This window comes from Ranitomeya imitator, chromosome 6 (genome assembly GCF_032444005.1).
Source record: "Ranitomeya imitator isolate aRanImi1 chromosome 6, aRanImi1.pri, whole genome shotgun sequence".
Taxonomy (NCBI): Eukaryota; Metazoa; Chordata; class Amphibia; order Anura; family Dendrobatidae; genus Ranitomeya; species Ranitomeya imitator.
In genome coordinates this window covers 139,817,779-139,840,622 of record NC_091287.1, presented here as the reverse complement: position 1 = coordinate 139,840,622, position 22,844 = coordinate 139,817,779, and the positions used below count along the sequence as shown (strand labels likewise).

Sequence of the window (22,844 nt, the reverse complement as noted above, 5' to 3'; positions counted from 1 at the left end):
GATCCCAAACATTTTTTTGGTACTAAAATAAATAATTTTAATAATATAGTAATGTAAAAAATCTTACAACATTACAATGAAAATAGAAAATGTGCTGACTTAAATTGAAAATGGGGACCATTTTGCCATGAAATGAACACTAAGCAGTGGCCAAAACGTTAATAATTGATTTTCAGAACATAGTAAGGTGATACAATGTATACAACTTAATGAAATTCAATCTATGTGAAGGCTTCAAACAAATGTCCGCCTATAATAAGAATGACCACTTCACAATAAGTTCACCTATATGTTAAAAGTGAGGTATTCGTAATGGGATAATAATGTGCACATTGCTAAATGAACGACTGCCTGCCTAGGCTAGTAATTGCTATCTATACCCATGACTAAATATCACTTGAATAAAGCAGTAAAGTATATTACCTATATGGCCGCATGTTAATCTCCTGGCATCCCTCGCCCCGACGCGCGTTTCGCTGTGCTTCTTCGGGATGCGTCACGTGGCATGTGCTGCAGAGCGTCCACTTTTCGAACTGAAGAATCCTGTACATAGAGAAGAAAAGGCAGCAAAAACAGAGAAAGATCAGAGCAGTACGGTATATATTTTTCTTGAGGTTTCTCCCTGAGGCTGCGGACTCTTCCTCGTCTTCTGCTATGATCTCGGACTCTACCACCCAAGAGTAATGGAATCCAGCTCAAGATAATCCTGACCAGCACTTAGTTTTTGATTATTCTTCTATTGGTAGTTCAGATGTCAATTCCATATTTTCGTACTCTGCTCCATCTGTTGGATTGACAGTCGGCATCAGTGAATAAGTGGCAGTGCATAGGGAAAGTAAGCAGCTGGTAGATGGACTGGTCTCCATGGCACGTGGTCTCCAGACCAAAGCTCTGAGAACTTCCTACTGCTTACAGCATCCCTGGCGCCTCTTCTGATGAGTAGGCTGCTGGGACGTCATTACGTGTTGGCGTAAAGCTGCCGTGACGTCATGTGTGTTACGCCACAACGTAATGATGTCACAGCAGCCTACTCATCAGAAGAGGCGCCAGGGATGTCACAGGTAGTAGGATGGTTACAGAGCTCCAGTCTGACTGCCATGGACTACTGACATAGAAAATAAGGAGGAATGCTTATAACAGAGGACATGGCCGAGATCTATAAATATTTGGGAACGTAAATGATTTTACATATATGATGTTCTAATCCATCAGTGTGATTTTGGGAATGCCCCTTGTCTGCTTCAATAGTTTTAAGTTGATATTTTATTTGCCAAAAAAAAAAAAAGAAATGTGTTTGTCACCATAGACTACAGTAAGTGTCCTATCCATGAGACACACAGAACAGTGAAGCTCAGACTTCTGAATGACGCCAAACTGTTTATTGGCCCATACTGTTCTTTATTAGAAGATGCAACCATTTAGATATTAATGTTTAGTCCTTTGTATGTTTTATGGATAAATACACTGTAAAGATCTCGTTTACCGTAACTGGCTCTCCTCTGGTCCAAGTAATCGGTTACATCAATTTGGAAAAGCCTAAAGAAACATGGCCTAAACTGAAATTGTAATATAAAATATGTATCATTGAGAATTGGTGCTCTTACAAATGAACAATTTGATGCTTTCCCGGCACTTGCCACATATGTATGTCATAAAGGGATTGGTGTTCCTGCATTATGGTGTACAGCTACATCATGTTCATCATGCGGGTACAAGCAGAGGTGTATCAAGGCTTTCTGGCACCCGGGGCAAGAATTCAGTTGGCACCCCCCCCCCCCCCCCCCCGAGCACGGGTGGCAAGAGGTGACGGTCATGCCAGAACAAGCATGTGATTTGTATACTTGTGGCCACATTCCGACTAGACGTGTCTGACCTCGCTCAGTTAATTTTCATTGAGTGAGGCCACACTTGTCAAGTCAGCACGTGACCGCATGTATGTAAATCGCCAGCATGAGAGAATCCTGACAGTGTGCAGTGTGAGAAGTCAGAAGTCTGCGGTCACATAGAATTACTGCAGACTAGTGATGAGCGAGTGTACTCGTTGCTCGGGTGATCTCCCGAGTATTTGACTGCTCGGAGATTAAGTTTTCATCTCCTCAGCAGCATGATTTACAGCTATTAGCCAGCTTGAACACATGTGGGGATTCCCTAGCAACATCCACATGTACTCAGCCTGGATAGTAGCTGTAAATCATTCAGCTGCTGCAATTAAAACAATCTCTGAACAATAAAATACTCAGAGGACACCCGGGCATGCTCGGGAAAACCTGAGCAACGAGTACACTCGCTCATCACTACTGCAAACTCATCACAAACCTGGACAACCCCTTTAATGCTCCTAACATAAATAAAAATGTGAGAATTAGTATCACAAATAACATTTACATCCAGGTACCTTATAGATGGCGTCCTCTCTGGAGCCATTCTCCTTCTTTTCTTCATCTTGTCCAGACCCTATGATGAGTTTTCTCTTCCACAGTTCGTCTCTGCAGACCTCCATCTTCTCTGTTCTTCTGCAGTAAACCTCCAGATGATGCCCTTAAAGATAGAAGTGTCATTATAATGCTCCTGAATAAAAAATAAAGTGGGGCAAAAAAGTATTTAGTCAGTCAGCAATAGTGCAAGTTCCACCACTTAAAAAGATGAGGCGTCTGTAATTTACATCATAGGTAGACCTCAACTATGGGAGACAAACTGAGAAAAAAAAATCCAGAAAATCACATTGTCTGTTTTTTTAACATTTTATTTGCATATTATGGTGGAAAATAAGTATTTGGTCAGAAACAAAATTTCATCTCAATACTTTGTAATATATCCTTTGTTGGCAATGACAGAGGTCAAACGTTTTCTGTAAGTCTTCACAAGGTTGCCACACACTGTTGTTGGTATGTTGGCCCATTCCTCCATGCAGATCTCCTCTAGAGCAGTGATGTTTTTGGCTTTTCGCTTGGCAACACGGACTTTCAACTCCCTCCAAAGGTTTTCTATAGGGTTGAGATCTGGAGACTGGCTAGGCCACTCCAGGACCTTGAAATGCTTCTTACGAAGCCACTCCTTCGTTGCCCTGGCGGTGTGCTTTGGATCATTGTCATGTTGAAAGACCCAGCCACGTTTCATCTTCAATGCCCTTGCTGATGGAAGGAGGTTTGCACTCAAAATCTCACGATACATGGCCCCATTCATTCTTTCATGTACCCGGATCAGTCGTCCTGGCCCCTTTGCAGAGAAACAGCCCCAAAGCATGATGTTTCCACCACCATGCTTTACAGTAGGTATGGTGTTTGATGGATGCAACTCAGTATTCTTTTTCCTCCAAACACGACAAGTTGTGTTTCTACCAAACAGTTCCAGTTTGGTTTCATCAGACCATAGGACATTCTCCCAAAACTCCTCTGGATCATCCAAATGCTCTCTAGCAAACTTCAGACGGGCCCGGACATGTACTGGCTTAAGCATTGGGACACGTCTGGCACTGCAGGATCTGAGTCCATGGTGGCGTAGTGTGTTACTTATGGTAGGCCTTGTTACATTGGTCCCAGCTCTCTGCAGTTCATTCACTAGGTCCCCCCGCGTGGTTCTGGGATTTTTGCTCACTGTTCTTGTGATCATTCTGACCCCACGGGGTGGGATTTTGCGTGGAGCCCCAGATCGAGGGAGATTATCAGTGGTCTTGCATGTCTTCCATTTTCTAATTATTGCTCCCACTGTTGATTTCTTCACTCCAAGCTGGTTGGCTATTGCAGATTCAGTCTTCCCAGCCTGGTGCAGGGCTACAATTTTGTTTCTGGTGTCCTTTGACAGCTCTTTGGTCTTCACCATAGTGGAGTTTGGAGTCAGACTGTTTGAGGGTGTGCACAGGTGTCTTTTTATACTGATAACAAGTTTAAACAGGTGCCATTACTACAGGTAATGAGTGGAGGAAAGAGGAGACTCTTAAAGAAGAAGTTACAGGTCTGTGAGAGCCAGAAATCTTGATTGTTTGTTTCTGACCAAATACTTATTTTCCACCATAATATGCAAATAAATTGTTAAAAAAACAGACAATGTGATTTTCTGGATTTTTTTTTCTCAGTTTGTCTCCCATAGTTGAGGTCTACCTATGATGTAAATTACAGACGCCTCTCATCTTTTTAAGTGGTGGAACTTGCACTATTGCTGACTGACTAAATACTTTTTTGCCCCGCTGTATCTGCCTTACACTGAGCCCCTGAATAAATAATTGCCCCTCACTGTATTGTCTGCACAAAATATAACCCCCACACTATCCTTCTTATGGTACATGCTCTTTACACTGACCTTTCCATGCTGGGACCCCTCTTCACACTGTCCCCTCACACTGTATCCTCCCTAAAGGGCCCAGTCTCTATACTGTACCCTCTCAACGCCCACACTAATCAGTCTCTATTCTGTACCCACTCACTTTCCCCCCCCATACTGCTTCTTTATACTAATCCTCTCCCTCCTAATACTGTCTCCTTACACTAATCCCCTCCCCATACTGTCTCCTCACACTACTCCCCTTCCCCCTCATACTGTTTCCTCACACTATGCCCCTTCCTCCTCATACTCTTCATATATATACCCCTTCACTCTATACTGCCTGCTCACACATACCCCCAGCTCCACATATTGTGACTGCCCTTACTGTCCACATACATTTTCCCATCGCTACTCATACTGTGTCCACATACATTCCCCCCATTCACTTCCCATACTGTCTGCACCCTTCCCCCCATCCATGACCCCTATTCCCCTATACTCTTTCCTCATACATGCCCTGCATCTCGCCCTTTGCTCCTCATTTTGACTCCTCACAGCCCCCCACACATGAAATCCTCCATCCCCACTCCAAATCTCTACACACACATTAAATCCCCCCGTGCACGTAATCTTCGGTGTCTTCAGCTCCACTAGAGCACTTACCACTAATGTAGTTTTCTGCACCGTGGGCGAGTAACGTCTGATCACATTTATTACTTGTACACTTGTGACATGTCAGTTTTGTGTCACTATTCACTCTGTGGTTACATGTACACATTGATTCAGTGCATCCTGCCTACCTTGGAGCACATTTTCATTTCTTCCTGGTGTTTATATCCTATTTACGCCTTTTGTCACAGCTTCTGATGATCACACTATTGATATGCATCTCCATATATGTATTGATCCTGATGACTTTATACTTTGGTATATACCAATTATATTTATTACCAGAATATTACACATTGTTATACATCTTCTTACATGTATTGATCTTGACTACTTTATATTTTGGTATATACGGTACCAATATATTACCAGAATCACTGTTTTGTTTATTAACTCTGCCGCTGGTGGTCTCATGTATTGTGTGCTGTGTAATTTGTCCTCATGTGGTACTGTGCTGTACTATTACTATACTTACCCTTCATTTTTTGTATGTGTGAGCACCTCTGTTAGTTGTGCCACCATTTCACCGATTGTCCCAATAATGTTTTAATTTTCACTTCCTGCTCATTGCCTTGACTTATATTCGGCTTTTCTCCGTTTGTTCTACTTTGTCATACCGCTGCACATAGGGCGGAGTAAAACGCAATCAAAAACATGTCAATTGCAGGTACACTGAGATTTGTGCAGATGTTCTAAGTAAATTGAAATAGATGCAGGTAAAAAACACATTTACTCCCCACATGAATATATCAGTAGTTTTGTCAAAGCCAATTAACAGGAAATACAAATATCAAATACTAATCTGCTTTATATAACATAACAAAAAGAGACAAAAAAACAGCGTCAAAAAGGTGTAAAAAAACAAAAACGCAAATAACCTCTTAGGTGCTGAATGGCACAGAAAATTGCAGCCTCAAGAACTCACCGAATACTCATGGTGGGAGCACAGCCGAGCGCGGGAGTCACATTAGTGCATCACAACGGGTGTGATATGCTAGTGACACTCGGCTCTGCTCAGTGTGGGCAGAGTGCCAGGGCCCTGTGCTGCTCTCACATCAGAGAATGGGAGCACAGCTGCGGAGGAGACGGAGAAAGCGATGTCTCCATCTCCTCTGCTGCTGGCTGATAGCCCAGTGCCATGTTATACATGCACCCATACACTTATATGGGTGCGTGTGATCCGAATCAGCATGAGAAAATAAAGGCAGATGTGAGCTGCATCATAGAGTAACACTGGGCCGAGTGCTAGCCAAGTGTTCACTGGATTGCACTCGTCCGGTTATATAGCGAGCCCTAAGACTATGTGCACGCACCGCGCTGTTTGCCGCCTGCTCCATTGGCAGTCCAAACGGGTTCTGGTGCAGATTACATATCTGACTTGTCCACACAACATGCTAATAAAGTTTGTTTTATTCACAACCCTGGAAAAAACACAGCAGAACCGGTTTGCTTTCTTTGCAGCAGTTTTACGCTTTTTTTTTTTTATTGCTTTCTATTGGTAAAAAAAAAGCTGCAAAAATACTGAAAGAATTGAGATGCGGCAGATTTCTAACACTGCGGTTCTTGCATTCAGTCTGAGATTTGTGGAATGTTACTGTAAACAGCAACTTGTTCTTAGCATGACAAACACTGAGAACCTGCTCTCGGGCCACGTTCACACGGAGTATTTGGTCCGGTTTTGATGATTACTGTAAATGAGGTTATGTGCGTTATTATTTATATTAGTTTTTTTACCCTCTGGTTTTTCTCTTTTTGGTATGCCCTGTTTTAGATAAAGTTGCTGTTTTTGCCATTTCTGGATATTTGCCTTGGACACAACTTTGATAGTCATGTGCGGATCACATGCATTGTTACTGCATATGCACAGTGAAAACGCACTACGGGCGCATGTGAACTTTACCTGCAGATTTTCCACATCTAATTCTATAGGAAAGATCCACACACGACCTTACTGAGCTCACAAGAGAAATTAACATGTTACAGACTTCAGACACGGCCGCACTTCAGTTTGTGGTTTTTTTCCCAAGAGCACAGTGGACACCAGATTTCTAACAATCGCACCCAATTTGCTTGAAGTAGGAGCACTGGTCAGGGGCTCTGCAAATAGCGCTTGCAGGCCATTCCAGAAACTTCTGCGTGCCCTAATAGTGCTTGACAATATTGGCCATCTGCCTACTGCGGAGAAACTGTACAGCTCATTGTGGGATTTATTTTCCCGGTTATCTTATTTGAAAATTAAAAATGTATTGTGTAAGGGCTCCTGCAGAAGTGCTGTATGGCTGGAATCAGGGTCTCTGCCCCTAGGCTGCTGTTCTTAGGTGGGTTAGTTAGACCATAAACTTGGCAGGCTGTGAATGTGATGTTACTGATTCCCCACTCCTGGCCTCGGGCTTCCTGGAAATGTCACGGTGATGATGGAGCAAACTTCACTTCTTGCTGTGCCTGGATGGACTTGGCTGCTGCAGCGATCACATGTTCATCCAGAGCGACTAGGAAGCAGCAGGGGTCGGTAAAGCGATCACCAGTCCGTGATCAATAGGGCTCTGCCTGACGGGTCACTGTTATCCTTGTCAAAATACTAGTGATGGGTAGTTCGTGAGTGAGTAGTTCAACATGAACTAATCTTCAGAGTGAACTAGTTCATCTAGTTCACCATCCTGACAGAGATTAGTTCATTATGAACTAAACAGCAAGTGGGAGGAGACAGAGAGTGATCCCTCATACAGCTCCTCACACTGAAGATCCCTGCTCTCACACTTGCTCTTTATAGCTCCTGATGCTGGAAAAGAAGGTAGTAAAACACTGTACCACACATCAAATAGTAAACACAAATATAATAGTAATAATACAAACTGAAATTGTACAGTAGACAGACACAGCTCATGTGTGTATGAGAGAGTGTTTCTGTGCTGTGGTTCATGCCCCTCACCAGTCTTGGTGATAAGATCAGCCTCAATACAGAACATCTAGTTCAGCAGTTCACATAGTTCATTTAGTTCACAGGTCACATGACATGATGCATTCCCTATCAACTCCTCCCAGGATAGGGTGGAGAATTATCAGGCTGTCTAATGGAAAGATTTTCTTTGCCCCATAGCAACCAATCACAGGTCAGCTTTCTGATACTGCATTAGTGCAGTGTTCTGCCAAGTGAAATCTGAGCTGTGATTGGTTGCTATGGGCATTTACTGTTCGGCAGCTTGGTAAATCTGTAGTTCAGTGTAGTTTCCACATCTCTTCCTTTTGCCACCTACTGCAGTGGTGTGAAATGAATCCTGTCTGACTGCTCAGTGCTCAATACCAGAGACTGCAAGTGACCATAATGTGTGCAGATAATACCCTGAAGAGAAAGAGAAGCCGGGTATGGAATCATTTCACACTTAGGCTACGTTCACATTTGCGTTGTGGGCCGGCGACGCAACGCACATAAAAACGCACCAAAACGCACGCAAAAACGCATTTTGCGACGCATGCGTCCTTTTTTGCCGAAATTTGGACACAAGAAAAATGCAACTTGTTGCGTTTTCTGCGCCCGACGCTTGCGGAAAAAAAAACGCATGCGTCACACAACGCATGTCCATGCGTCCCCCATGTTAAATATAGGGGCGCATGACGCATGTGTCGCCGCTGCGTCGCCCAACGCAAACACGCAAAACACTAATGTGAACGTAGCCTTAGTGGAGATCAGAAGAAAGCAAAATGTTCCTACTGCTCAAATGTGATAAGTGTAGCTTGCGGTTCTGTGGGCAATCTGTCACGCCATTTAAATAATAATAATAATAATAAATATTTCACAAAGAAAAAAAAAAAATTACTAACTTGAATAAATAACTTTTGAATTTTTTTTCTCCAGACTGAGTACCCCTTTAATAAGAGTTTATGTCATGATCAGATGTATGAACTATTTCTGATCATTTTAACAAAACTATAACTCATCCTAGGAGCCACAGCTTCTGTGTAACGAACTAGAACTGATCCATCTCTTCTCAGCAGAATCCAGAGAAATACTGAACTAAATGAACTAATCTTTTCAGTGAACTAGTTCATGGTGAACTAATCACCAAAATGAACTAGATTTCCCACGGGATCAATAAAGTGTATCGTATTTCCCATCACGACAAAATACAGTAGCCGCACGCATGCGCACTCGCCATGTGACCGCCCACCGCAGCACTTTGCTTTACCAGTTGCCCCATAGAGAAAGAATGGGGACAGTCGAGCATGCGCACTGCCGCTCCATTCCACCGGGAATACAAGTATCCCGTGTGGCTGCGGTTGGACCCCCACCGATTAGAAATCAGCACATCAATTGGCGGGCCCCAATGCAGCGGGAGCTCGGGGTCTCTGCTGAGTAGTAGGCCCGGCATGACGTCATTGTGTGACGTGTGTCACTGCTAATGAAGAGTGCCAGGGATGCCGGCGCCATGGCCTACCAGTCCTGTGTAGACTATAGCCGGACATCCCCTTACCGGAGGCCAGTAATCACTATTCCGAGCTGCTTTATTACTACTGTATCCGCACATTCCCTTTAAGACCAAGCCAATGGTGACCCGACTCCCCGGGGCCTCTCCGGGTGACCCTGCCGTGTGAGGCGGAGCGCGGCCGGCGTCCTCACGGTGTGGCCACAGGCAGCAGGGACACTTGTTCGCTTACTGCGTAGTTTGCCAGCCGCACTGCATGTCGGGTACTCCGGAAGTGACTGGCGCTGGGCATTGTTCTGAGCCGCGCAGACTGCACGCACTGCGTGCTGTTACCATGGAGTCTGGTTGTCTGGCTGGTCTGATTGGCTGCCATATGACTGTAGCCACGCCCGCAGCTGTGGCGTCGTTGAGCATCGCACATAACCAAACCACGTGTTTTCCGGGTCGTGTGCGTGACGTCATTGTGCGCTCATTCGTTTGCGGCGGGGGAGAGGCGGGCAGTGAGCGGAAGTGCGGGAGTCCGTATTGTGGGCGCTGAGTGGCTGGGTGCAGAAGAGGGAGGGACTTCCGGCTGACTGTCCGGGCTCTCCCAGGGGCTTCTCTAAGCCTGCCGCCGAAAGACAGGTGAGGGGAGCATGGCGACGGCCGGGGCGGGATTGTGCCGCTGTGGTGGCGGGGCAGCGGATGCCGTGCTCCGGCTCATTGGTGTTCGGTGTGACCGGAGCCGGTATGTGGCACAGTGGCTGAGGTGCGCAGCGTCTTCTTACCATTGTCACTGCCCATCCGCAGCCTCCCCGGGAAGTGTACATGTGTGTACGGTGCCGGTCAGTGCGGCAGTACATCAGCTGTCACACCGCCAGCCAGGGGCGCCCCCTACAGGTGACAGTGGGCAGCTCCCCTCCCCCCCACAGGTGGCAGTGGGCAGCCTCCCCCCCACAGGTGACAGCGGGCAGCCCCCCCCCCCCTCTCCCACAGGCGACAGCGGGCAGCCCCCCCCCCCCTGTCCCACAGGCGACAGCGGGCAGCCCCCCCCCCCTCTCCCACAGGCGACAGCGAGCAGCCCCCCCCCTGTCCCACAGGCGACAGCGAGCAGCCCCCCCCCCCTGTCCCACAGGCGACAGCGAGCAGCCCCCCCCCCCTGTCCCACAGGCGACAGCGAGCAGCCCCCCCCCCTCTCCCACAGGCGACAGCGGGCAGCCCCCCCCCCTCTCCCACAGGCGACAGCGAGCAGCCCCCCCCCCCTGTCCCACAGGCGACAGCAGGCAGCCCCCCCCCCCCCTCTCCCACAGGCGACAGCGGGCAGCCCCCCCCCCCTCTCCCACAGGCGACAGCGGGCAGCTCCCCCCCCCCTCCCACAGGCGACAGCGGGCAGCCCCCCCCCCTCTCCCACAGGCGACAGCGGGCAGCCCCCCCCCTCCTCCCACAGGCGACAGCGGGCAGCCCCCCCCCCTCTCCCACAGGCGACAGCGGGCAGCCCCCCCCCCTCTCCCACAGGCGACAGCGGGCAGCCCCCCCCCTCTCCCACAGGCGTCAGCGGGCAGCCCCCCCTCTCCCACAGGCGACAGCGGGCAGCCCCCCCTCTCCCACAGGCGACAGCGGGCAGCCCCCCCTCTCCCACAGGCGACAGCGGGCAGCCCCCCCTCTCCCACAGGCGACAGCGGGCAGCCCCCCCTCTCCCACAGGCGACAGCGGGCAGCCCCCCCTCTCCCACAGGCGACAGCGGGCAGCCCCCCCTCTCCCACAGGCGACAGCGGGCAGCCCCCCCTCTCCCACAGGCGACAGCGGGCAGCCCCCCCTCTCCCACAGGCGACAGCGGGCAGCCCCCCCTCTCCCACAGGCGACAGCGGGCAGCCCCCCCTCTCCCACAGGCGACAGCGGGCAGCCCCCCCTCTCCCACAGGCGACAGCGGGCAGCCCCCCCTCTCCCACAGGCGACAGCGGGCAGCCCCCCCTCTCCCACAGGCGACAGCGGGCAGCCCCCCCTCTCCCACAGGCGACAGCGGGCAGCCCCCCCTCTCCCACAGGCGACAGCGGGCAGCCCCCCCTCTCCCACAGGCGACAGCGGGCAGCCCCCCCTCTCCCACAGGCGACAGCGGGCAGCCCCCCCCTCTCCCACAGGCGACAGCGGGCAGCCCCCCCTCTCCCACAGGCGACAGCGGGCAGCCCTCCCCCCTCTCCCACAGGCGACAGCGGGCAGCCCTCCCCCCTCTCCCACAGGCGACAGCGGGCAGCCCTCCCCCCTCTCCCACAGGCGACAGCGGGCAGCCCTCCCCCCTCTCCCACAGGCGACAGCGGGCAGCCCTCCCCCCTCTCCCACAGGCGACAGCGGGCAGCCCTCCCCCCTCTCCCACAGGCGACAGCGGGCAGCCCTCCCCCCTCTCCCACAGGCGACAGCGGGCAGCCCTCCCCCCTCTCCCACAGGCGACAGCGGGCAGCCCTCCCCCCTCTCCCACAGGCGACAGCGGGCAGCCCTCCCCCCTCTCCCACAGGCGACAGCGGGCAGCCCTCCCCCCTCTCCCACAGGCGACAGCGGGCAGCCCTCCCCCCTCTCCCACAGGCGACAGCGGGCAGCCCTCCCCCCTCTCCCACAGGCGACAGCGGGCAGCCCTCCCCCCTCTCCCACAGGCGACAGCGGGCAGCCCCCCCTCTCCCACAGGCGACAGCGAGCAGCCCCCCCCCCCCCCTCTCCCACAGGCGACAGCGGGCAGCCCCCCCTCTCCCACAGGCGACAGCGAGCAGCCCCCCCCCCCCCTCTCCCACAGGCGACAGCGGGCAGCCCCCCCCCCCTCTCCCACAGGCGACAGCGAGCAGCCCCCCCCCCCTCTCCCACAGGCGACAGCGGGCAGCCCCCCCCTCCCACAGGTGCCGGTTGCAGTACAGGTGACAGTGGGCAGCTCCCCCCCCTCCCACAGGTGCCGGTTGCAGTACAGGTGACAGTGGGCAGCTCCCCCCCCCACCCACAGGCGGCAGCGGGCAGCCCCCCTCTCCCACAGGTAAATTGGGGGCCGTTACAGAGCAGTGTTTGCTGTCTGCCCTGTGAAGCCTGTGCTGATGACGGTAAGGTCTGTCTGACCCTATAACTGGTGTAAGTCCCACCCCGGCTGACGGCTTCATAGTGATCTCCTCCAGTCGGGGTCATTAGATGCCGCTGGGTATTGGGGTCCAGGGCGCAGTAATGCCCGCTCCTCATCTGTGCTGTGATGGGCGGCAGTGACGTAAGGGAGGCTCTGGCTTCTATTAAAGCCAATTCATTGCATAAGGCAAAGTTTTGTAATCTGGCTTGTGGGTCACGTTCTCACTGAAAATATTTCTACTTGAAATGCCTGAATAGAAATAATTTCCATTCCTGCCCATTCTATTCCAGCACATAATGTAAGTAAAATCCTAGTACAGTGTCCACAAGGTCAGAGTATTAGAAATGCTTCAAGTAAGCGGCTTCACCACACTGGAGGCCGTCTGTAAATGCAAACTCCACCACTGAGACATCACATCATAGTGTTACACTGGGCCGTGTGATTACCATGTTGTGACATCACAGGACCATACATGGATGTATACAGACCGTGACATCACTGCTTATAGTGATGACACACAATTTTGTGACATTACAGTATAATAGACAAAAATGCTCCCCTGTATTGTGCCATCAGACATAGCATTGTAGTATTATTACCATAGGCTGCGATATCAACCGTCCTCCATTGCAGTATTTTCCGGCGTTTCTCTGCTTCGCTGAGCTCTACAGGTGCCATGGAAGGCATGAAAATAGCCAAATGTTGTAGTATTGCCGGCTGTCACTTCATTGGTCCAGCGCAGTTTGCTGCTTTGCCAGAAGCCATGATGTCATCATTCTTCTGTCACTGGACCGCTGAGGCCTGTGATTGGCTGCAGTGGTCAGGTGACTCTTGTTTGGCGTATAGGTACACGCGCACCTGTGTTGTGGGACCGTAAAGCTGGGTCCAGACATGGCAGGTTTCCTTGATGGCTTACAGCAGGGGTGGAGAACCTCAGGCCTGTGGGCCGGTAACGTCCCTCGATGACCTTTTATCCGGCCCCCGGGCAGATTTCTGGAGAACGCAGTGCTCGGGGCGCACATGTATTTCTTGTGGCTCTGTGAGCACGCGCACAGCGTTCACTACTGAAATCTGACGTGAGTGCAATGAAAGATCACATCCAGACACCAGTGCCAGCGTCAAAACTGTGGGCAGAGTTAGCATGCAATTTGTATGGCCTCCTTCCCCACAGGATGGTATAAATATCCAAATGGCCCTTGGCAGAAAGATTCCCCACCCCTGGTCTACAGTGTGCTGGCAGATCTTACTGCAAGTTTGTGTCAAAAACAGTAATGATTATTGTCTGGCACTTCTGGACCCAGGCAGAGACTGAAGCAGGTACAGGGGCCACATTTACTGGATCACTAGTTTTTGTTGGATTTGCTGAGTGAATACCATGGCCCAGCCTAGATTGATTTCTATTACATCCTCATGAATTAGATTGGACAAGCCTTTTATTCTGGGACTTAGTATTGATGACCTAGTGTTAGCATAGGCCTTTAAAGGAGTTCTCCCAGAATAGAATAAATAACTGAAGGAAATGTCAGTATAAATAAATTCCCAAGTTTACATTTAATTAACAAAAAGTTTTCTTTAGGGAGGTAAATCATTGTAGAATTCAAATGGCCGCATCTTGTTTCACTGAGGGAACCCTAACCTATAATGTTAATGGGATAGGTCCCTTGGAGCATGTGTAGTAGGAAGCTCCGTCCTCCTTCATATGTAGGAAGATCTGCTCCACTGATAATACTGGGGTAAGAAGAGGCTGCTCACACTGCCGTGGGCCCTGTCTTTCTAACTTGATACCAGGGGTACTGGAGTAAGATGAGGCTGCTCACACTGCCGTGGGCCCTGTCTTTCTAACTTGATACCAGGGGTACTGGAGTAAGATGAGGCTGCTCACACTGCCGTGGGCCCTGTCTTTCTAACTTGATACCAGAGGTACTGGAGTAAGAAGAGGCTGCTCACACTGCCGTGGGCCCTGTCTTTCTAACTTGATACCAGGGGTACTGGAGTAAGATGAGGCTGCTCACACTGCCATGGGCCCTGTCTTTCTGACTTGATACCAGAGGTACTGGAGTAAGATGAGGCTGCTCACACTGCCATGGGCCCTGTCTTTCTAACTTGATACCAGGGGTACTGGAGTAAGATGAGGCTGCTCACACTGCTGTGGGCCCTGTCTTTCTAACTTGATACCAGGGGTACTGGAGTAAGATGAGGCTGCTCACACTGCCGTGGGCCCGGTCTTTCTAACTTGATACCAGGGGTACTGGAATAAGATGAGGCTGCTCACACTGCTGTGGGCCCTGTCTTTCTAACTTGATAGCAGGGGCACTGGAGTAAGATGAGGCTGCTCACACTGCCGTGGGCCCTGTCTTTCTAACTTGATAGCAGGGGCACTGGAGTAAGATGAGGCTGCTCGCACTGCTGTGGGCCCTGTCTTTCTAACTTGATACCAGGGGTACTGGAGTAAGATGAGGCTGCTCACACTGCCGTGGGCCCTGTCTTTCTAACTTGATACCAGGGGTACTGGAGTAAGATGAGGCTGCTCACACTGCCGTGGGCCCTGTCTTTCTAACTTGATACCAGGGGTACTGGAGTAAGATGAGGCTGCTCACACTGCCGTGGGCCCTGTCTTTCTAACTTGATACCAGGGGTACTGGAGTAAGATGAGGCTGCTCACACTGCCGTGGGCCCTGTCTTTCTAACTTGATACCAGGGGTACTGGAGTAAGATGAGGCTGCTCACACTGCCGTGGGCCCTGTCTTTCTAACTTGATACCAGGGGTACTGGAGTAAGATGAGGCTGCTCACACTGCCGTGGGCCCTGTCTTTCTAACTTGATACCAGGGGTACTGGAGTAAGATGAGGCTGCTCACACTGCTGTGTGCCTTATTTTTCTAACTGGATACTGGAGATATCAAGGGTGTTAGGGTAAGAAGCTGCTCACACTGCTTTGTACCTGATATAGAAGGGTTAAGTCAGCAACAACATGTTCTGGGTACATGGTAAACAAAGTATGACCCTGGATAATGGTGGGGGCTACATGAGTTACATTTGTTGTAAATGGTATAACATTTTGCTTTGTGTTTCAGTATATGGGATAAGTGACTTGCTCAGAACATGTGTGCAGTTTCCCTTTTCTCCAAGCACTTGTCAATTAAGGGTGAAGCTTCACAATTTGGCCTCATTGGTGATTTGGCTATCTGAGTCTGGGTCAGAACGAAAACAGCTACGACCGTGCCCTGTCTTTGACTAACAGTACAAGTATCTCCAGGTCACAGCGGCGGAGCTTCCTACTGAGCGTGCTCACAGGCATCTGTCCTAACATTCCAGGACCGGTTTCTGTCAGTGTAACCATACTATAGTGATTTGCTAATTAGATGTATTTTGGAATTTATTTATGATATTCATTCAAGTTGTTTCTTTTTCTCTATTCCTGCGGAGCCACTTTAACCCCTTTCTGACATAATAATCCGTCCATGTGCCCTGGGCCTATTTTGACCAGGGATGGATTATTACGTCATCGTGATCTCACACGGGCCAGGTGACAGCTGACACCCGGCACTAAGAGCCAAGAGTGGTCAAGTCACGCTCCCGGTGCTTTAACCCCCTGAATACTGCGATTGAATGTGATCGCAGCATTCCGGGAGCTGGCAGAGGGATGACAGCCCCTCTGCCTTTGGATCGCAGACTCTGCGGCGTGACACGGGGTCCCATCGTTGCCATGGTGACCCAATGTCATCATAACGACAAGTTGCTTGCTCATGAGCACTGTATGATGAGCAACTTTCTCTGTCAGCGCAGAGCTGACAGTTTGCATATTGTGGGAATGCCGCTGCATCCCCATACAATACAAACTATCGGCCTGCAAAAATGATAGTTTCAAAGTGGGACAAAGTTAAAAAAGTAAAAAAAAAAAAAGTAAACATTTTTTAAAAATATTTAAGATAAAATCAAAAATTAAAAAAATCAAGATATTGTGTATATATAAATATTTGTATGAAAACAAATATTCAGGGCTCTCCAAACAGGACCTGACGTCCGCTAATAATTCCAGGAAATTTTCCAAAAGTCAAGTGGCGCTCCTTCCCTTCCGAGTGCCCAAATAGTGGTTTTCATTCTCACATGGGGTATCTGCATACTCGGGAGAAATGACACAACAAATGTTGGGGTCCATTTTTTTTTTTTTTTTTGGCTCCTGTTACCCTTGTCAAAATTCTAAAAAATTGTATCTGAAGTAAAAAAAAAAAAATTTTTCCCCCCCATTTTAAAAAAAATTGAAGCACCTGAAGGGTTGATACACTTCTTGAACGTGGTTTTGAGCACCTTGAGGCGTGCCACTTTTGGGTATCTTCTATCATATAGACCCCTCAAAGTGACTTCAGATGTGATGTCCCAAAAAAAAAAAAAGTGTTGTAAATTTTGTTGGAAAAATGAAAAATCGCCTGTCAACTTTTAACCCTTACAACTTCCTTACAAAAAAATTTGATTCCAAAATAGTGCCGATGTAAAGTACACATGTGGGAAATCTTACTTTTAACTATTTTGTGTGCCACATCTGTGATTTAAGGACATGAAAATGTAGAGACGGAAAATTGTGAAATGTTCAAAATTTTTGCCAAATGTACGCTTTTTTTTTTTCCCCCACAAGGTAATGCAAGTCATGCCGAATAAATTTTACCACTATGGTGAAGTACAATATATCACGAAAAACCAGTCTCAGAATCACCGGGATCTGTTGAAGCGTTCCAGAATTACTTCATAAATTGAGTGGTCAGAATTTTAAAAATTTGGCCTGGTCACTAACATGCAAACCATGTTCGGGGGTTTAAGGAATCTATCAGCAAGTTTTTGTTATGCACTCTGACAGCAGGATGAATTATGGGCAGAGACCATGATTTCATTTGTGTCACATCTGTGTTTATTTACGGTTTCAATAAAATCAGTGTTTTATCAGCAGGAGGTTATCACTTCAGGACTAGCTGCCTCATGCCTGCTAGTCCAACCACGCCCCCAGCACTCATTAGCTCCTTTCTATCACTATACAATGTACACAGAAAGCTGCCAATCAGGTGGGGCGTGGTGTCCACAGCTCAGTATACAGCAGAGAAAACTGACTATATCACAGCTGCTGCACCCAGTAAACTGAGTGACACATCGCTAGAATCGGGGTCTCTTCCCCTACATCATGCTGCTCTCAGATTACATGGAAAACCCTGCTGACAGATTCCCTTTGACTATCTAATTGTTGGAAGCTTCGCCCTCCCACCCATACATTAATAGTCATGGATACCCCTTGTAAGCAGTTTGCCTATACATCTGACAGTGGAGAGGATCTAAAACTGCGGTCTTATTCTTCAAATAATGGGAAAATATTACAACCTGTTAGTACTGAAAGGTGAAGCCAAATGAGGTCTAGAGGCGATGATGCAAGAGAAACCTCTGCTGCAGCCTCTATCATCTGACTGATTGCAGGCTGGTAACTGGCACTGGTGGGTGATGTGCCAGCTCTTCCACAGACATGTCTACATTGTATTCATTCCATCACTGCTCACGTAAAGCTTCCACTCCACATTGTCTGGCCCAGCACTGTGCCCTAGTGCGGCTGGAGATAGATACGTTTGTCTACCTATGGAATTTTCAGCCACTCTAGACTGTCACCCGTCCATGTCTCCCTGGAGCTCCCAGCCTCCTTTCCCCATGCACATGCCGTTATCTGCAATAAAAGCTCCAAGTAAACTTTAGTAGATCAGCCACACACCCAACTTTTCCAGATGTAAATAGTGTGATTGCATTGAATGCTGTCTGTGCAACTCCCAACAAGTTGCGTACCACTGTCCTGTTCTAGAGGGACTCGCTGGTCATTGAGCTGTGGCCCCTGCACATCTGCTGCTAGATTGCCCAGGAGATAATCGGGCTTATAGGCCACCCTTGTAATTGTGACAAAAATATAGGATAAAGCAAATCCACTGACAGAAAATAAAAAACATAAATTGGTGTCTGCTTTTAGATTTGTCTTAACTAAGTGTTCTGTCAGAACAGTCTTGTAAGGGAAAGTTCTTATGATTTTTTTTTTTTTTTTGGTCAGTTTTTAACTTTTAGTGTGTTTCTCATGGTCAGTGGCCTACGGTTACTGAATAGTCTGGGGTTTTTGTTCTGCGATCTCCTTCTAAATGTCACACCAATAGATTTTCTATGGATTTCAAATGAAGCACTTGTTTTCTGAAACCATGCCTTGGTGGACTTTGAGGTATGCTTGGCATAATTTCCTTTTGAAATGTCCAATGCCATCTAAGCATCAGATTCCTCACAGAAGGCATGATTTGTCCTACGACTTCCTCATTTGAATCAGTCTTGTCCTCTACACACTGTAGGTTTCCAGTGTCGGAAGCAAAGCAGCCTCCGATAATCACCGAGGCACCGTCATGCTTCCCTGTATGTAGGTTGTACTTTCCAGAATGTTTCCAGACATCCTGCTGATCCACCAGCCTGAAAAGTTCCCATTTAGCTTAATCGCTCCACAGTGCAAAAGCCCAAAACTTCCTTGTCTTATTTACATGGTTTAGAGCATATTGTGGCTGACTTTCCTGGTGGTCTTGGAGTTTGGGCTTGGAGACCTTTTGGCATTCATCACATACCTTTCTGGGCCATCTGAATACTCCCGGGTCTGTTGGCATCAAATTTTGCTGCAAGTTTTTTGAAGTCACTAAAGAGTTTTGATAGGAGTTGGTGGTGATTTCCTTTGTGTCGCGTCCCTGTAATGTAGACATTGATCCTTTTTATTTTTAAGCTTCCAACTTTGCTACCAACTGTATATCTGTGACTATTCAATGCTTATGTGTTGCGTGTTTTTACAGTTACAGCCGTGAGGATAGGGCTTATGGATATTTCATGCCCACTGAGCATTTTTTTAAAAAATATTTAACGTTGTGTAAACTTGCCCGCGGTACGTTTTTGAAATCCACAACATGTCTGTTTTATGTACAGATTTTCCCTTTAGATAAAGGCCATGTGCACAAGTTGCGAACTGTATGCGTTTTTGCCGCAAAAACGCAAACACAACACAACCTATTGAATTAATGGGATTCCGCAATGCTGTGCTAATGCATATTTTTCCGCAGCGGAATCGCATCTCGGAAAAATACGCAGCATGCTCATTCTTTGTGCGGAATAGCGGCGATTCCGTACACATAGAAATGCATTGATCCGCTTACTTTCCGCATGGGGGCTATGCCCACCATGCGCAAAGTAAGCTGATCATGTGCGGATGGTACCGAGGGTGGAGGAGAGGAGACTCTCCTCCAGGCCCTAGGAAGAAAAAAAAAAAAATTAAAATAAAAAATAGTTAACTCCCCTTCTGGCGGCCCCCGGATCCAGCCCAGGCTTTAGCGATGCTCCCGTTCCTAATGATACCTTGTGACAATGACCTGTGATGATCTAGCGGTCTCACGTGATGCTACGTCATCTGGGGTCATTGTCGCAAGGCATTGCTGGGAACGGGAGTTGCCGGGAGCATCGCGAGGATCGAGAAGGCTGCGGGGGGCCGCCGGAGGGTGAGAATATAACGCTTTTTTATTTTTTATCATTTTTTAACATATCTTTTTACTATTCATGCTGCATAGGCAGCATCAATAGTAAAAAGTTGGTCACACTTGTCAAGCACTATGTTTGTCAAGTATGACCAACCTGTCAATCAGTTTTCCAAGCGATGCTACAGATCGCTAATTACGCTTGCAAAACGCTAGTGTTTTAGCTGGAATGCGCATGCCAATTCCGCATGCGTATTTCCCGTAGCAGGGAGTTGCGGAAATTTCCGCGACAATTCTGCAATGTGTGCACATAGCCTTGCACTAGATGCGGAAAATTTAATATTAACCCCTTTCTGACATCGGACGTACTATCCCGTCGAGGTGGGGTGGGCCCCTATGACCACCGACGGGATAGTACGTCCAGCGCGATCGGCGGCGCTCACGGGGGGAAAAAGACCGTAAGAAAAAAAAGAGGCAAAAAACAACGCTTTATTATCATACCGCCGAACAAAAAGTGGAATAACACGCGATCAAAAAGACAGATATAAATAACCATGGTACCGCTGAAAGCGTCATCTTGTCCCGCAATAAACGAGCCGCCATACAGCATCATCAGCAAAAAAATAAAAAAGTTATAGTCCTGAGAATAAAGCGATGCCAAAATAATTATTTTTTCTATAAAATAGTTATCGTATAAAAGCGCCAAAACATAAAAAAATGATATAAATGAGGTGTCGCTGTAATCGTACTGACCCGAAGAATAAAACTGCTTTATCAATTTTACCAAACGCGGAACGGTATAAACGCCTCCCCCAAAAGAAATTCATGAATAGCTGGTTTTTGGTCATTCTGCCTCACAAAAATCGGAATAAAAAGCGATCAAAAAATGTCACGTGCCCGAAAATGTTACCAATAAAAACGTCAACTCGTCCCGCAAAAAACAAGACCTCACATGACTCTGTGGACCAAAATATGGAAAAATTATAGCTCTCAAAATGTGGTAACGCAAAAAATATTTTTTGCAATAAAAAGCATCTTTCAGTGTGTGACGGCTGCCAATCATGAAAATCCGCTAAAAAACCCGCTATAAAAGTAAATCAAACCCCCCTTCATCACCCCCTTAGTTAGGGAAAAATTAAAAAAATGTATTTATTTCCATTTTCCCATTAGGGTTAGGGCTAGGGCTACAGTTTGGGTTGGGGCTAAAGTTACAGTTAGGGTTTAGATTACATTTACAGTTGGGAATAGGGTTGGGATTAGGGTTAGAGGTGTGGTTAGGGTTACCGTTGGAATTAGGGTTAGGGGTGTGTTTGGACTAGGGTTTCAGTTATAATTGGGGGGTTTCCACTGTTTAGGCATATCAGGGGCTCTCCAAACGCGACATGGCGTCCGATCTCAATTCCAGCCAATTCTGCGTTGAAAAAGTAAAACAGTGCTTCTTCCCTTCCGAGCTCTCCCGTGTGCCCAAACAGGGGTTTACCCCAACATATGGGGTATCAGCGTACTCAGGACAAATAGGACAACAACTATTGGGGTCCAATTTCTCCTGTTACCCTTGGGAAAATACAAAACTGGGGGCTAAAAAATAATTTTTGTGGGAAAAAAAAAGATTTTTTATTTTTACGGCTCTGCGTTATAAACTGTAGTGAAACACTTGGGGGTTCAAAGTTCTCACAACACATCTAGATAAGTTCCTTAGGGGGTCTACTTTCCAAAATGGTGTCACTTGTGAGGGGTTTCTACTATTTAGGTACATTGGGGGCTCTGCAAACGCAACATGGCGTCTCATCTCAATTCCTGTCAATTTTGCATTGAAAAGTCAAACGCCGCTCCTTCCTTTCCGAGCTCTCCCATCTGCCCAAACAGTGGTTTACCCCCACATGTGGGGTATCAGCGTACTCGGGACAAATTGTACAACAACTTTTGGGGTCCAACTTCTTCTCTTACCCTTGGGAAAATAAAAAATTGGGGGCGAAAAGATAATTCTTGTGAAAAAATGATTTTTTATTTTTACGGTTCTACATTATAAACTTCTGTGAAGCACTTGGTGGGTCAAAGTGCTCACCACACCTCTAGATAAGTTCCTTACGGGGTCTACTTTCCAAAATGGTGTGACTTGTGGGGGGTTTCAATGTTTAGGCACATCAGGGGCTCTCCAAACGAAACATGGCGTCCCATCTCAATTCCAGTCAATTTTGCATTGAAAAGTCAAATGGCGCTCCTTCGCTTCCGAGCTGTGCCATGCGCCCAAACAGTGGTTTACCCCCACATGTGGGGTATTGGCGTACTCAGGACAAATTGTACAACAATGTTTGGGGTCCATTTTCTCCTGTTACCCTTGGTAAAATAAAACAAATTGGAGCTGAATTAAATTTTTTGGGAATTTTTATTTAAACATTCAAAAAATTCCTGTGAAGCATCAGAAGGGTTAATAAACTTCTTGAATGTGTTTTTGAGCACCTTGAGGGGTGTAGTTTTTAGAATGGTGTCACACTTTGGTATTTTCTATCATATAGACCCCTCAAAATGACTTCAAATGAGATGTGGTCCCTAAAAAAAAATGGTGTTGTAGAAATGAGAAATTGCTGGTCAACTTTTCACCCTTATAACTCCCTAACAAAAAAAAATGTTGGTTCCAAAATTGTGCTGATGTAAAGTAGACATAAGTTACTTATTAAGTATTTTGTGTGACATATCTCTGATTTAGTTGCATAAAAATTCAAAGTTGGAAAATTGCAAAATTTTCATAATTTTCGCCAAATTTCCGTTTTTTTCCACAAATAAATGCAGGTACTATCAAAGAATTTTTACCATTGTCATGAAGTACAATATGTCACGAGAAAACAATGTCAGATTCACTCGGATCCGTTGAAGCGTTCGAGTTATAACCTCATAAAGGGACAGTGGTCAG

At 47.5% G+C, this 22,844-nt stretch overlaps 1 protein-coding gene across 4 annotated transcripts in view; it reads left to right on the top strand.

Annotated features, from left to right (window-relative positions):
- CUL1 (cullin 1) overlaps positions 1-22,844 on the top strand; it is a 114,274-nt gene that overhangs the window by 2,587 nt on the left and 88,843 nt on the right. The window contains exon 1 of one of the 4 annotated variants that reach the window (XM_069730163.1): positions 9,901-9,974. The exons of the other annotated variants lie outside the window; for them this stretch is intronic. The gene's annotated coding sequence lies outside the window, so the exon portion shown is untranslated. Of the gene's footprint in view, positions 1-9,900; positions 9,975-22,844 lie in introns of those variants that run through there. 4 annotated transcript variants of the gene reach the window in all.